We start from the raw sequence: 17,307 nt of genomic DNA, 5'->3' as shown, positions 1-17,307 counted from the left end.
TAGGTAGTATGGAAAGGAAAAGAATCCTTCATTTTTTAATATTTTTATCTTTTTAGTTTTATATTTTTTATTTTTTAAAAAAAATAAAAAATTACTTATTTATTGGATTTAAGAGAGTGTATATAGGGATCTCCATATTATTATGATTGATATATTGATGTGTGTGTGTGCCAAATTACCTTTTTGATGTTATGATGTGCAATTGTTGTTGATGTTGCATTTCACTCCTACATGTGCATTAGCTTTAGATAGTTATAGAGATTATGGTTAAAATTAATATTTTACTTCAATATTTTTTCCGACCACGGAGGAGTTATTTTACTGAGCAACCTGTTTTCGTCCTCGCAGGTTTAACGTCGATTATTTAATTATTTTACTATCTTTTCTAAATTTAAAATCTAGAACTCCGCATGTGTTAGTAATAGTGTGGACCTTGTTAAAAATTGTGTTAATTTAAATTTTTAAGATTTATAAATGAAGATTTGTATGGTATTTAAACAGTTTGTAAATGAAGTAAGTTGAGATTTTAGTTTTATGAAATTATAATAATTTAATTTAAATTATCTTATATGAATATTGGGTCTAAATTGTGTTCCTTGTTATAGATTTGAGGAATAGTTAGGCGGCTTTAAGTTCATAGGTTGGATCGTGACAAGGCACGTTTTATGTTGCATTCATAACTGTTAAGTGCCATGGATGTTGTTGTGGTAATTTGGAGCAGTGTGCGTGAGTTGGCGTGTGTGCGGTGTGGTATTGGCTATAGACAGGACGGGTAGACACGGCTTGAGATTTTCGCTGGGACCCGGTCCTTCGGGGTAGACACGGCTTGAGTTTTTCGCTGGGACCCCGATTTGGTTTATTAAGTGGAAGTTCGAGCTTGAGTTCTTCGCTGGCACAGTTTGGATTAAGAGAGCTGTATAGGGGATCAGCTCCCATATATGTATTGTTTGACATTATCAGGTGTATGAGTGCTCCAAATAACTTTTTTGTTGTTATGATGTGAAAATATTATCGATGTTGCATTTCACTCTACATGGTGCATTAACTTTAGATAGTTATAGAGATTATAGTTAAAATTGATATTTTATTCTCTGAGTCGAACGCTCACTCCTGTTCATTATTTTTCAGGCTACAGGAGGATTTTTGTTGTGGTTAAACTGCTTTTCTTCTTCGCAGGTCGTTTATTAATATTTGTATAATTCTTTTAACTCCTAGAATTTCTGCATGTGTTAGAAATATTTATTTGTTTTGGGGACTGTAATATAATTATCATGTTGGGCCTGTAAACTTATTATTATATGCATGTTTGTTGAACTAGATGAGGGAGCTGAGCTCCCATTTATTTTTATGACATTTGAGTATGTGGAGGGTGAGCTGAGCTCTCCAATTGATTATATATTGTGTTTACAGGTCGGGTGAGTCAAAAACTCCCCGTTGAAAGGTCCACTTTATGGCCGGACTCTGTTCGGTTGAATTCTTGAAATTGTGCCCAAATGGGCCTTAGAGTTGGGTTAAGGAATAGTTAGGCTTACTACGGGCCTCGGGGGCTTTAGGCTGGCCCAGGTCCTAGTGCCGGTTCGGCTCATAGGTTGGGTCGTGACATAATGTATAATTAAAAAAAAAAACATATTATTAGAATTATGAAAAAAACATAAAAATTGGTGAAATTTACAACTGTGGACAAAATAAATAAAAAAAAATACATAACTATAGACTAAACTTTATGTTCTTGTTATAATTCTAGCAAATATTTAATTATTTCAAACTTAATCATAACTAAAAAAATGGAGATTTGCTTGGCAATTAAATTTAGAATGAATTTTAATTAAATTTAATAAAAATTTAAAAATTAAGAGTAATAATTAGATTCAAATTTTTATTCTTAGTCCCATTACTGATCGGAATTCGAATTTTCAGTTGAGTACAATGATTGTAGAAACGCCTCTACTACTGATCAAAGCAGAAATAAAATAATTTGCAATCCTAATTATTGGACATTCTCTAGCAAAATAAAATAATTTGCTTGCGTAAATAATAAAAAAAATTAAAAATATAATTTTTATCATATTTTAAAATTTAAATTATAAATTTTCCTAAAAATTATGATTCAGACATGCATCATCTATTACATTATTCTCCATGATATTTTAAAAATTTATTTAATTTGAATAAAAGTTTGAATATGAGGCTTCATGGAGGATGATTATTCTCCATACTTTTTATACATGTAGCGTCTATTCATGCACTTATTGGGCATGGAATCCAGGCATGTTTTGATGGGACCTTAGCTTTTCATTGATTTATGCTATGGATGCACCGAATATACATTTCCTTAGTTATTACTTAATAAAATGATTAATCAAGTGTTTACCTCATCTCATTCCACTTAAATTAAATCATTAAATTATATTATACTACTTATTTATTTGTAAATTCATCCTATTAAAGTTCTGTCGGTCATATACTCGTAAAAATCTATCTATTGTTATTCTTGTTTTAAACTCTATAAATTAAGTTGATGAACAAATTATCCTTCTTCACATAAATTTAAAGATAAAAAATCTTTAATATGCTTGTTAAACTTCAAGGTAATTGTAGATAAATTTAAATTTATTATAAATTTCTTTGATATATAAAATTTTAATTAATTAAATAAAATTATATTTAAGCTTTTAATGAAAATAATGAAGGTGTTGAATCTAGTTTACTCTATTAGTAAATTTTTTACAAATTTATTGAATAACTTTTAATTTAATGTTATTAGAGTATTTTTTATAAATTTTAATCGAAATTAATTATATATAAAATATAAATATTTGAATATTTTATATTATTTTTTAAAATAAAAATTATAATAATATATTTATCTTGTACTGTTCACTTTTATTGATGCGATGCTCTCTTTATAATTTCGGGAGAAAATGAATTCTCCCAGCGCGGATAGCCAGTACATTTGCCTCAGTTTTTTGCTTTCTCAATGGTAATGTGTTAGTTTTATTACTGATTAGTTCGGTGGAAGAGGATCATGCCTCGTTCGTTGGTAGTACGCATTACGCAATCGATCTCCACGAATATACGAATCTAATGCAATTTTCATAAGAGGATTATATGATTATTGTTAAAAGTTCAAAAAATGTAACGGTATTGGTATTGCAAATTAGAGTTCTGATTGTCCTTTTAAAATCATTGAGAAGAATTTAAAATCACTGCAATTTTTTAAAAATTTTTAAAATGCTTAGTTTTGTTGTTGACTACTATCGAAGTCTTTTGACATCATCAGACTGAGCAAAGCTGCAGAGAGATCTCTCACTGTCTTCCTCCTTTTTTTGATCTGCAATTCCTAATTAATTATTGCAGTGAGAGAACCATTTCTTCTGTTCTTCAACAGGAGCAATTGTTTCCACTTTCTGGGATCTCCTTACCCTCCAATGTGATAGAGAAAACCCATGCTTATCTCTGCCTACACCTGTATATAGATCTGCCAATGGGCTTTTGCTTTTGTATTATACAATTTTTGGATTTCTAGACAGGTTTGAAGAATGAGTAATGGTGGGGAATCATCCCATAATCGAACCCCCAGGGACTTAATGTGCCACGCTGGTGCTGGTTCTGCTGCAGTTTAGCCTAAACAAGTACGAATTTTTTCTTTCAATAATTGTTGCAATGACGTTTCTTTTGAGATTTTTTTTTTTGGGTTTTTATGTTTAATTCTAGTAATAGCTTAAAATTGAGTTAGTTCTTAGTTGATTCTGTTTTTGTTAATTCATCATTGCTACTCTTTTTTGAAACGAGTTATCTATGCTCCGAGTGAATAATAGTCTTCTGTCATTTATTGGGTGCTTGATGATGCTTACAGGTGCTATTGCAGCTACTTTCGTTGGCTCATTGTATGTGATCAAGACCCGGTTACAGCTATATGGCTTGCATGCTACTCCCAATTCAGGTCGTGCAGGTATTGTGGATTCTGTGCACTTGAATATTATGTTTTATGTTGATCCTTGAAACTATGGATTGGTTTATTTAGAAGCAATCCAGTGGAAGTTCTTACCTTCTGGGGGAGGTGCCTTGCCATTGAATGGATATTTTAGAGAACAAATCATTTACCATAGAGCGTCATAAGAACATTGAACCTTGAATTCTGATTCTTGTTTTAAAACATTTGCACTGGTTTGTTCATTAAGAGGTGTCTGTTTGTCATTTTAATAAACAAATGGTTTCACATACTTGGGATCAGCCCATGAACTGTTTGGTTAATATCTCATGTTTAAATGAAAACTTCTAATTCATAATTCTAGCTGTTTGAGATTTTTCCCACCTGACAAAAGACTGTGTTATCTTCTCTGCGTGCTCTTTGCAACTTTGGTTAATTCAGATAATGTAAATATGGTAATTGAACTATATAGGACACAATTCTAAATATGGACTTCAAAAGATGATTTTATCCTTAGTATACTTGTTCTCTTGCTTACCAATTAGCGACCAATTCTTTTGCTCTTCTCATTCATCTGTGCACAGGTAGCATCATTGTTACGAGTCTCCAGAAAATGATTAGGACTGAAGGTTTTAAGGGATTATATCGTGGTCTTTCTCCAACAATAATAGCGCTACTTCCAAACTGGACTGTAAGTATCATTTCTGTTTCTTGTTTCCATGAGGCCAACGCTTGAAATATATTTAGTAGCTAATGATGTAATTGCTTGGGCTAAATATGTGAGGGCTCTTTAATCTAGGAAAATATTTTTCCCCCTTAAGCCATCGTAGGTAACACTACCATTGTGGTTCTGCTTTTACTGGAAGAGTCATGCCATTTTTTGATTTCCAAACAACTACAATGACAGGAATCTTTAATGTCTACTGAAAAAGAAGATCATCAATAAGAAGCCACTCTGGAAGGCGTTAATTTCTAGGGTCCTTAGAACATTGTTCCAAATTCTGGTGTCTTTTATTTGGAATTGATTAAAGAATTTTGTTTAAGTTATGTTCCATTTCTCTCTCAGCAAACACATGCAAGTACCTTCTTATGTGCTTTAAAATTTCTTCGGTAACAACTGTGTTCATTTCATTTATAGGTTTATTTCACAGTTTATGAGCAACGCAAAGGTCTACTCCTGTCGCATGGTTGGTACTTTGCAGTGTTGCATTTTTGAAAATTATGCTTCAGTTTTCTTTTGTGTTCCTACACGAACCTAGTTCCCTTAACCCTTTTTATTTTTTTCTTTCTCTAAGCTATGTGTAATTTTTTTCAAAAACATTTTGTGATATTGTATTGCAGGGGATGGGAATAACCAACTCACGGTTGGTGCAAACATGGTAGCTGCCGCAGGTGCTGGGGCTGCCACATCCACTGCTACAAATCCATTGTGGGCTGTTTAAACAAGACTCCAAGTAAGTATTACATGGTTATGTATCCTGTGATTCTGTCTACTTCATTTTTTGTCTCTTTAATTGATGGTTATTATTTTTGAAATTTTACCGCAAAAAAAAGTGATCATTTGTGGATGTTGTACCGTACTACTTGATAAGTATACACAGGAAAACATCTGTCTTTGTGTAAGTGATTTTAGAGAACTCAGCTGCAGTTAGTTTGAGTTATTGTAGTACATTGTTGTATTGCAACAAATATGCTTCTCCATGTTGGAGCCTTGCATAAGTATCTAAACCAGGTCACAACTGGAAAATAGGGTCGAATTCTGATCAAACTACTTAACAATGCTAGAGAGTTGAGAGATACATGGGCAAAGCAGGTATATAGTATGGACTAGGGGTGTGCTTTATAATTTTGATAATTTTTATTTTCATAAAAATAATTATTAATATATATAGGAAATAAAAAAAAATCGAAGCAAATTGAATCGAACCGAAATCAAAGAAAACCGAACCGAACCTAAAGATTTTTAAGTTTTGATTTCTAATTTTTTTGGTTTTTATGTTTTTATTATTTGGATTTAATGTTAAAAATATGAAATTTTATAAATTTCGTTTGATAATTTATCGGTTCGATTTTCTCTTATCAATCGGTTTTTTTAAAATTTTCGATTTTCAATTTTCATCCCTAGTATGGACCATGAAATAAGCCTCGCAGCAAGCAGATGTAAAGGAAGTTAAATCTTTTTGAGTTTTGAGATTCTAAATACATCGTTGCTTTCTCTTTTCCCAAACATGATTTAGCATAGAAGCTTTTGTAATCTAGGGGAAAAAAAAACACTCATCCACACTACTCAATAACTTGTGTCCCCAGTAACTCCCTTTACTTGGTAAGTCATTTACGTCCATCAATATCATATCCATGTTTACGTACTTGTTGGTGGACAATCAAATTGGATAACAGCAACGTGCAACAAACTTGGACAGTACATCAGGATTCCACAATTGGAATGCCTGGGCCTTAATAATGCTGATTTTATAAATGTCATGTTACTTGATGTGCTCAACAATTATGACAACAAAATAACTCTACATATCAAGAGTATTTTCTCATCATGGCTTATGATGATTTATATTTAATTTATGATTTTGATTCTATTGAATTCAGTTGTTTCCATGTGTCTGTTTAGGCACAAGGAATGAGACTCGATGTGGTTCCTTATGATACATGCATTTTGCATAGTCATTTAGGTTTAATTTCATGGCCATTTTATTTAATTGTTAGTCACTTTTAGCTAATTTTATTGGTTATTTAGATAGTTTTTCATGATTATCAATTTTTGGATTAATTTGTAATTTTACTTTGTTTTGTAGGAAAAATGATATTTTTGAGGGACTAAAAAAGAAATTTTGCCAATGAGGAGTGATTTCTACAGCTAAAGATATCAAAAACAAGTTTGAAAGTTGAAGTATGCAGTGGCCAAATTGCGCATAACTTGCTGCATAAGTTGTGTAGTTCTGCACAGGGAGAAAACATAAATTTTCCATTCCTGCCGAAATCTGCATAAGTCACTGTATGACTTATGCAGACTTACTCCTTACTTATGCAGCTTCACACAAAGGGCCCAAAACCTGCCGAAAACTGCATAAAGGCCTGCATAACTTATATAGTCCACTTATGCAGTTTCATAGAGTCTTCATAATTAGCTGGCAGAAGATTCCCTCATGAAAACTACACCTTAAACACACCATTTTAGGGCTACTTATCAGAAAAAGATATAAATAGGCCCTTATCTCATTTTAGAAAGGGAGCGGAAACAAAAAAAAGGAGCAGCAGCAGGGGAAGAGTCAGAAAACAGAGCAAAACGTCACCTCTCCATTTCTAGACTAGATTTGGAGTTTTCTTCCCTTCTTCCCTATTTTCTTACCTTTCTTGTATTGGGTTTCTTAGTTCTTAGCTTAGATTTAAGATTTATTTCCATATTTACTTAGAATTTATTGTAAATATCATGGATAATGAGTAGTTTTCATTAGATTCTGAATTTGGGATGTACTATTTGAGATATTTTGTGGATTTTGATTGAGTAATTCATATTTTGTGATTTTAATGAAGTTTTATTCATTTCTTGTGTGCTCAATGACATGCTTAGTGTAGGATCCCATTAAGTATTGTTCTTAATCCATGGTTGAAGCACCGAAAGGAGAAAACCTTGTGATAGATAATCAAGAAATTGGACTTAATTAACTTAGATTTAAAAATAGGCTAAGGATTAAGAGGATTTATAGATTAATTAAGGAACTTAATGGGTCTTGATTAATTTTAACTCCATGAAAATAGGATTAGATTGATTAAGGCACTCTTTGTCCCACTCGAAATGGTATTCAAAGGATTTAAGAATTAATCTCCTTAAAACCCGTAAATTCCATAAGATTGGGTAACCAATTTAAAAATCTCAAAATAGCTTCAATATGAACCCCCAAACTCCAGAATCGCCTCTTTTATCATTGTTAATTTCTAATCGAATTTAATTACTTGCCATTTTAAATCTTGCTATATTTCAATTTGCTTATTTTAATTTGATGCAAATTTAGTTAAATCATTACATTGTTGAATAGGTTATTAATCTTGCATATATAGATTTTACACTTCAATATTTATCAATTTATTGCTTTAATTTCAAAAATAGTTCAAATTAGTCAATTTTTATATCAAAAATTCGATCATTAACACAACTCCTCATGGGAACGATATTTTTCTATATTACTTGTATGAGCCGTGCACTTGCGGTTGGGTCACATCAAGTTTTTGGCGCCGTTGCCGGGGAGTTGTTTGTTTAAGATTGAATTTTTTATTATTTTAGTTGTTTATAGTTTTTTTTTTTTTTTACTTTTGTTATCTTTTCATTTTTTGTGTTTGTTTTTTTTTTTAGGTACTTTTAATCTTTTATCAGAAGAGCTAGAAGCACAAGTGACACATCCTTATTGTTTAATCCTGAAATTGAGAAATTTTGTAGAGCCAACAAGAAAGAAACCAGAAAAAGAAAAGAAGCATTGAGAGCAACTGAAATTGAAGCAGAAATGGCTGATGAAAGAATTAGAATTGGTGGTGGTAATGCTGGAAATGATCGAAACAATGAAAATGCAGCCCAAGGTGAAGAGGTTGTAAATGCTAATGTGCTTAGGGGAAGTATGATGGATCATGCATTTCCTCATTTTGATGACTTGAGAGAGAGTATAGCAAGACCAAGAATTGATGCAAATAGCTACAAGATGGATTTTAGGGTTCTTCAAATGATTCAAAATTCCCAATTTGGGGGACATCCTTTCGAAAATCCACACACACATCTAAAGAAGTTTGCAATGATTTGTGATATGCAAAAACAACCTAGAGTATCTGATGATGCAGCAAGATTGAAGCTATTCCCATTCTCTTTGAAGGATAGAGCATTGGACTGGCTTGATTCTTTACCTCACAACTCCATTACAAATTGGGAGCAACTCACTGATGCATTTCTTGATCAATATTTTCCACCTGGAAAAACCTAAAGAATTGAGGAATCAAATGACAACTTTCAGACCAAGAGAAGATGAAACTCTCTATGAATCATGGATGAGATGGAAGAAATTAGAGAGACAATGCCCACATCATGCCATTCCAAAATGGATGATAAATCAAAATTTTTACACCAATATTACTCCTGCAATTAGAGGGATTATTGATGCTCAAACAGGAGGAGAATTTATTATGAAGCATGAAGATGAAGCTTATGAGCTATTGGAGAAAATTACAAAGAATACTCATCTTTGGAGTAGTCCAAGAGGACCAGCTCCAACTCAAAAGAGGCAAGCTGCTGGAATGGATGACCTTGATCCATTCAACATGATTAATGCAAAGTTTGATGCACTTACAAATGTTTTGGCTAAGAAGATGGAAGATTTAAGTATGTTGGTTAGTTCATCATCATCATCTGGAAGTTCACAACAAGTTGCTTATGTAGAAGGAATTACCAGCTGTGGAGTAGACTATGGAGAGCAAGTTGCATATGTTGGTAATTATGAAAACAAACAAATGGGAATCCTTACTCTCAAACTTATAATCCGACTTAGAGGAATCATCCCAACTTTTCATGGGGAAATCAGCAAAGTCAAGTCCCAAATTAGAATTGTCACACCTTACCCCTCTGTAAGGCATAACATGATCCCGTAGAATACCTAATGAACTACCGAACTTCACCTACCGATAACTCATTAAGTACCCCACAAGGGATTTTAAACAATTTTCTTACTTTTGACAAGTGGTGAGCATTTTCTAATAGGTATTTAAAATATATGATTAAAAGTAAATCTAATTAATATTTTTGGTCCATTTTAGTTTTCCGCAAATTTTATAAAAATTTTGACAGAGTTCTGTCTGTATTTTGAGAAACCAGTTCTTCAAATACCTGTAAAAAGCACTTCTAAAAGTTTTTCTCAACCACTACTTCGATTCCACAATCAAACTCAAGCAATTTCACAATCATTTCAATAAATTTCTCAAGTTCAAAATTCAATTATCCTCAGCATACTAGCAATACATTTCATTTAAATTAAATAAAATAGTTCCACTCATATTTCATTAAAGACAAAACAATTTATACACATCCTTACAAATTTATATCAAAAGAAACACAAACTAAACTTTATTACAAACTTCATACAAATTTTTGTACAGGCTGCTCAAGACCCATTTGCACGTCCATACATTTATATGCAATACATACATGAAAAGAAATATTTACAATTAGGGTATAAATTATACCCGATGACTTTAAGCTGATAGCTCTTCACACCTCAAGAAATACCGCTGCTCCTCTAGTCTCTCAGATCTGAAAGAATAGAATCATCGAGTACTAGGACTCAGTGGTGCACAACATACTAAAATAATCTTTATGCAAAACTTAAATCACATTTATTCAAAAATTTGGCTGAACATGAGAATTAAGTACAAATCACACATTGTGAGATTTTAAATGCAAACCAAGTTCATTTCAAAATATCAAAACACATTTCATAAAACCCACAGTTAGATCATGCCATTCGAAACAAATAGAATCTCAATAGCCAGAGGCTAAGAGAAATCACATCACAAGGCTAGCTAGCTCAAATATATGGATATCCATTCACATCCTCTTCTACTGGCACACCTCAACACTTCTCCAGAGAAGGAATCAAAATTCGAAACTAATTACCCCTACTAGTCGTGCTAGTGAGGTGTTCAAATATATGGTCATGACACTGTGGTTTCAAAACTTATCTTAACAATTTGCTAAACATTGTCATTTCAATATACATAATAACTTTCAACAATTTAAATCAAAACATCATAAGAATGCCATAATTCAATATTTCACATTATTCAAAACAGTATGCAAAATATGATTATAAAAAGTATACGTTGTGCACAAACCTCAAACGAGTCGCCTCTTGGCCTTGACTCGGTTCCTCGGGTTTTTTCCCGGTATTCTTTTCAATTGAAACACACAATTTTACAATGTCTCAGTACTAGAACTTAACATAAATCCAAAATAAATTTAGCTTCACATTTACCTAGTTCTAACGTGTTAAATTCGACGTTCACGAAATTTCTGTGTTTCGGGTTACTATTCACTACACTATTCAAGTCAAATAGTTGACTTTCTAAGGCTTAATAGGTATGGGAACTCCAACTTCACCCACATACCACATTTTGGTCACTAAACTTGTTGGTTTTGGTTGTTTACTCAAATCCTAAGTCTTTTAGGCAAATTTGGTAAATTTCAGTTTTGGAGTCCTAAGTTGCACTGTTCCATTGGTCACTTTATTGTTGGAATTTGGCAAAACTTTCTTCATAGAAAATGTTCCTTATTGTCTTAAGTTTATTCTCCTTTTTGAATCACCCCAATTGGATTTTTGTAGCTCAATTTATAGCCAAAATACAATTACTGTTCACGTGCACTGTTCATGCTGCAATTTTTGGTTCTGGCAGATTTTTGATCCAACTTTGTTCAATAATTTGATCAAGTTAAGTCCATAATTTGGTCTAATTTCCTTCATACGAAATGTTCTACTATGTCTTAGGTTTCCATCGGTTCAAGATTCACCTAAATCGGAGTTTTCTAGAGAGAGTTATAGCCATTGAAACTTTACTGTTCAAATGGCAATTCTGCAGTTTTGCAGGTTCAGTAACTCAACTTTGCTCAATAATTTGATTAGGTTAATGGCATAATTTGGGTTGGTGTTCTTCATGAAAGTTTTAGATCTATATCTTATCTAATTACTGGTAAAATTTCAGGTCATTTTGACCTTCCTAGCTCGAGTTATGACCAAATGAACAAATACTGTTCATTTGGTCAGTTTGTGCAGTGGCAGCCTGCACTTAACCAACTTTGGTCAATTGGTTCACTAGGTTTTGGTCAGTTTTTGGGCATGGTTCCTTAATGAAAATTGTGTCATTTTATGTCTATTTTCATCCCCAATTAGTGGCATACCAATTGGACTTGTAAAATTTCCGTTTTGGTCCTTCAAAGTTGGCTTAGTCATGCTGCCAGCAGCATGACCATTTACCCTACGAATTTGACTTCCATTCTAACAATTCCCACACATCTCCTTTGGTCATTATTGACCATTTTTTTCACTTCACAATAGGTCAAACATGCCATTTACTCATTTTTCCAAATTTTGTCTCAAAACCCTAGGCCTCCAAACCCTAATCACACTAAAATGTTGCATTTATTCACATTTATGCATTTCCATCTTACTACCATTCTCATGCAAGTTTACTAACACATTTAAATCCATCAAACCATACAAAATCATACTCCCCTTCAACAGGCCAAAATTTCAGTTTGGTCCTCCCCCCATATTTTTATTTCATTTTAAGTTTATTTACAAGCTCTTGATGCCATAGAAACACTAATTAAACAAATAAAAATTAAAGTTTATATTACTAACCTTGAGCAGAATTTTCTTCCTCCTTTTCTTCAAATTTTTCTTCTTTCTTTTCCTTGGATCCTCTTTCTTAGTTGCCCAAACAAAGTCTAGTTATGGTAGGACAATTTTCTATGGTTGGATTTTGGTTCTTCAAGCTCAAAAATGAGCTTTAATGGTGGTTTAAGTGAGGGAGAGGGTGAGGGAGAGAGAGTGACGTTTTGAAAAAGAAGAAAACTTGTGTTTTATTTATTTTTTTTTCTTTTCTTTCTTTTTATCTATTTTGCTTATGGAAGACCACAAAATCTAATTTAATAAATAAATTAATTAATTTATTTATGGCATCATGCATGAGGTCATGCATGATGTCATCACCCTTTTTACTTTTTCATTTTCCTCTCTTTTTATTTTTTTTTATTTTTCTATTAGTTCTTTAATTTAATTCTCGATTCCGAAATTTTCTTTTCTCCGATTTTATTTGACAGTTAGGTCAGGAGTCAGCTCTCGGGGTCAATTGACCAAATTGCCCCTCGCCGGTTCATCCCGGTTTGCAAGTAATTCCATATTTCTTCCGGCTCCCTAACCTAATTATTTGACTGGCTTAACAGTTCTTTTTCGTGATTTTCTCTTTTCCACTGTGTTCATAAGGGTCCTAAGGACCGTAGCGTCACTTTTTACGGTTCGAAATTTGAGTTTAAAATGACTTCGCAGTTGTTCCCGAGAAGGTCACCCATCGCTGTGACTCTCGGCTCGTTTAACTTCTTATGTTCTGTTTTTCTTATTTGTACTTAACTACTTGAGCATTACTAATTATTTGTGTTTATGGTTTATCTAATTGTCTTAAGTATGGTTCTAATCCCCTTAATTATCCGGACCGACACCGGTCACCGGAACAGTGAAATCTACTAGGCTATGCAAACGGGGGTGTTACAAGAATCTTCAACCACAACAGCAACAAGGAATTCCATATCAGCAAAATAGGCAACCATTGTCTAATTTTCAGCAGAGAAACATGAATCCTGCACCTTCACCAAAACAGCAAGAGTAAAGTTCCACTACAGAAGCTTTATTACAACAGATTCTTGCTAACCAAACTAAGCATGATGAAGAGATGAGAGAGATGAAAGCAAGGCTAGAACAGATGCAAACACATAACAGAATATTGGAAAATCAGATTGCACAACAAGCATCTTCCTCAGGTACCAAGTCTTTTGGAAAACTTCCAAGCCAACTGGAAAACCCAAGAGAGCAGAGTCAAGCTATTACTTTAAGAAGTGGGAAGGTTGTAAATAATGAGAAGAGCGAAAAAAATGAGAAAAGTGAAAAAAGTGAGAAGAGAGAAAATGAGAAAGAAATTTATGAGAGTGAAAAACAAGAAAGTGAGAAAGAAAGTGCAGAAAAAGGTAAAGAGAAAATTGAAGAGAAGGAAGAGAAGTATATACCTCCAGAGCCTTACAAACCACAACTTCCCTTGCCACAAAAATTTCAAAAAGCCAAGCTTGATAAGCAATTTGGGAAGTTCTTAGAGGTTTTGAAGAAGCTATACATAAATGTCTCTTTTATTGATGCTCTTTCACAAATGCCCTCTTATGCAAAAATTTTAAAAGAAATTCTCTCAAACAAGAGGAAACTTGAAGACCATGAAACTGTAGCTTTAACAGAAGAATGTAGTGCCATACTTCAGAAGAAACTTCCTCCTAAGCTTAAAGACCCCGGAAGTTTTTCAATTCCATGTCATATTGGAGAGTCGTGTTCCACAAAAGCTTTATGTGATTTAGGGGCTAGTGTTAGCCTTATGCCCCTCTCCATTTATGAGAAGCTCAATATGGGAGATCTTAAGCCAACCCACATTTTCCTTCAGTTAGCTGACAGATCAATTAAATATCCTGAAGGGATTTTGGAGAATGTGCCTCTGAAGGTTGGGAAGTTCTATATACCTGTTAACTTTGTCATCTTGGACATGGAAGAGGATTCCAATATCCCAATTATCTTGGGAAGGCCCTTTCTAGCTACAGTAGGAGCGTTGATTGATGTTAAGGGAGAAAAATTGACTCTTAGAGTTGGTGAAGATCAATTGGTTTTCAATATTAATAACACTATGAAGAAGCATCATTTTGAAGCTGATACTTGTTTGAGAATTGATATCATTGATGAGCTGGTTGAAGAACACTTCAGAAAGAGATATTTGGAAGATCCACTTGAAAATTGCTTGGTTCATGGAGGAAGCATAGACTATGACAACCCTCATGTGGCTGCATATGCTCAACATTTAGAGGGTAGTCCACAATTCATTTCTGCTCCAGTTTTTCAACTCACACAAAAGGAAAAAGTCGAATCTAAGCAACCATCATTCAAGGAAGAAGATGCACCTAAGGTAGAACTTAAACAACTTCCTTCTCAGCTCAGGTATGAATTTCTTGGCCCCAATAACACTTATCTAGTAATTGTAAATGCAAACTTGAGCACTTTAGAGGTTGATAAGCTGTTAAGAGTGTTGAGGCAATTTAGGAAAGTTTTAGGATACACCATAGATGACATTAAGAGAATGAGTCCACACTTTTGTATGCACAGAATTATTTTGGAAGAAAATTGTAAGCCATCTATTGAACATCAGAGGAGGTTGAACCCAAATATGAAAGAAGTTGTTAAAAAGGAAATTTTGAAGTTACTTGATGCAGGGATCATATATCCTATCTCAGACAGCACTTGGGTGAGTCCAGTACATGTTGTCCCTAAAAAAGGTGGAATGACAGTGGTCAAAAATGAAAATAACGAATTAATTCCCATCAGAACAGTGACTAGTTGGCGAATGTGCATAGATTACAGAAAATTAAATATTGCCACTAGAAAAGATCATTTTTCACTTCCCTTCATTGATCAAATGTTAGAAAGACTAGCTAGGCATTCTTATTTTTGCTATTTAGATGGGTATTTAGGATTTTTCCAAATCCCTATCCATCCAAATGATCAAGAGAAAACCACTTTTACTTGTCCATATGGAACCTTTGCTTATAGGAGGATGCCATTTGGGTTGTGTAATGCACCAGCCACTTTTCAAAGGTGCATGATGGCAATCTTCTCAGATTTCATTGAAGATATAATGGAGATTTTTATGGATGACTTTTCTGTTTATGGATCTTCATTTGACATATGCTTGGCTAACCTTTCCAAAGTTTTGCAACGATGTGCAGATACTGACCTTGTATTAAACTGGAAAAAGTGTTATTTCATGGTTCAGGAAGGGATAGTGCTTGGACATTTGCTGTCTAACAGAGGAATAGAGGTTGATAAAGCCAAGGTTGAAGTGATAGAGAAGATGGCTCCTCCTACCAATGTCAAAGGAATTCGAAGTTTTTTAAGGTATGCCGGGTTCTACAGATACTTTATCAAGGATTTTTCTAAAATAGCCAAACCTTTGTCTAATTTGTTAAGTTATGACACACCATTTGTATTTGACCAAGAGTGTTTGGATGCCTTTTGTAGGTTGAAGCAAGCTCTCATCATTGCACCAATCATGCAACGGCCTGATTGGAGTCTACCTTTTGAAATTATGTGTGATGCTATCAATTATGCAATTGGAGCTGTTCTTGGTCAAAGAAAGGACAAAAGGGCTTATGCTATTTATTATGCTAATAGAACACTGGATGAGGCTCAAACAAATTATGCAATAACTGAAAAGGAATTCTTAGCAATTGTCTTTGCATTAAAAAAGTTCAGACCTTACATTATTGACTCAAAGGTGATTGTATTTTCAGATCATGCTGCTATTAGGTATTTACTCCGTAAAAAGGAGGCTAAACCTAGGCTCATTAGGTGGATTTTGATGCTACAAGAGTTTGATTTGGAAAATAGAGATAAGAAGGGAGCTGAAAATGTAGTTGCGGATAATCTTAGTAGGTTGAAATTGGATGATGAAGAAATGGATGAAGTCCCTATTGATGAGTTTTTCTTGGATGAACAACTTTTCTCTCTTGTTGCTAAACTACCTTGGTATGCAGACTTGGTGAATTATCTATCTTGTGGAGTTTTGCCTCTAGAAATGATATGGCAACAAAAGAAAAAGTTTTTGCATGAAACAAAATTTTATAGATGGGATGATCCTTTACTCTTTAGGAGATGTTGTGATAGTTTAATAAGAAGATGTATTCCTGATGAGGAGATAGAGAGTGTTATGCATCATTGCCATGCTTCTGATTATGGAGGACACTTTGGAATCTCTAAAACAACTAGTAAAATTCTTCAGGCTGGTATCTTTTAGCCGCACCTTTTCAAGGATGTGAGAAAATTTGTATTAGAATGTGATAAATGTCAAAGGAGTGGAAATTTATCAAAAAGAGATGAAATGCCCCTAAATGATATTCTTGAGGTGGAATTATTCGATGTATGGGGAATAGATTTTATGGGCCCATTTCCTCCTTCATATGGTAATAAATACATTATAGTTGAAGTAGACTATGTGTCAAAGTGGGTAGAAGCTATTGCAACTCCAACTAATGATGCTAAGGTGGTAGTGAAATTCTTGAAGAAATTTGTCTTGAGTAGATTTGGAGCTCCAAGGGCTGTGATTAGTGATGGGGGTTCACATTTTTGTAATAAGCAATTTGAGAGCTTAATGAGGAAGTATGGTGTAGTGCACAAGATAGCTACCCCATACCATCCTCAAACTTCAGGACAAGTTGAAATTTCTAACAGAGAACTCAAACATATCTTGGAGAAAACAGTGAGCAATTCTCGGAAAGATTAGTCTGCCAAACTAGATGATACTTTATGGGCATATAGGACTGCTTACAAAACCCCTATAGGAACTACTCCCTTTAGGTTGGTGTATGGTAAGTCTTGTCATTTACCTGTGGAGCTAGAGCATAGAGCATATTGGGCCATTCAGGCCTTGAATTTTGATCTCAAGCAAGCTGGTGAGAAGAGGCTATTGCAACTTAATGAGTTTGAAGAATTGAGGATGGATGCCTATGAAAGTGCCAGTATTTATAAAGAAAGAAC

General features: G+C 33.7%; 1 long non-coding RNA gene and 1 other non-coding gene across 2 annotated transcripts; one reads left to right on the top strand and one right to left on the bottom strand.

Moving 5' to 3' along the window:
- The first annotated feature begins 2,927 nt into the window (after positions 1 to 2,927).
- LOC110666813 (uncharacterized) lies at positions 2,928 to 7,482 on the top strand. Its single transcript, XR_002497208.2, has 6 exons — positions 2,928 to 3,632; positions 3,857 to 3,952; positions 4,516 to 4,622; positions 5,070 to 5,118; positions 5,273 to 5,385; positions 6,739 to 7,482. It is a non-coding gene; the product is annotated as an uncharacterized LOC110666813 (long non-coding RNA).
- Positions 7,483 to 8,911: 1,429 nt separating this feature from the next.
- On the bottom strand, positions 8,912 to 9,018 carry LOC131172316 (small nucleolar RNA R71). Its single transcript, XR_009142798.1, has one exon. It is a non-coding gene; the product is annotated as a small nucleolar RNA R71 (small nucleolar RNA).
- Between the last annotated feature and the right edge of the window lie 8,289 nt (positions 9,019 to 17,307).

Source organism: Hevea brasiliensis, chromosome 13 (genome assembly GCF_030052815.1).
Source record: "Hevea brasiliensis isolate MT/VB/25A 57/8 chromosome 13, ASM3005281v1, whole genome shotgun sequence".
Taxonomy (NCBI): domain Eukaryota; kingdom Viridiplantae; phylum Streptophyta; class Magnoliopsida; order Malpighiales; family Euphorbiaceae; genus Hevea; species Hevea brasiliensis.
Note: the sequence above shows the minus strand (reverse complement) of the source record. Positions and strands in the feature narration are given on the sequence as shown.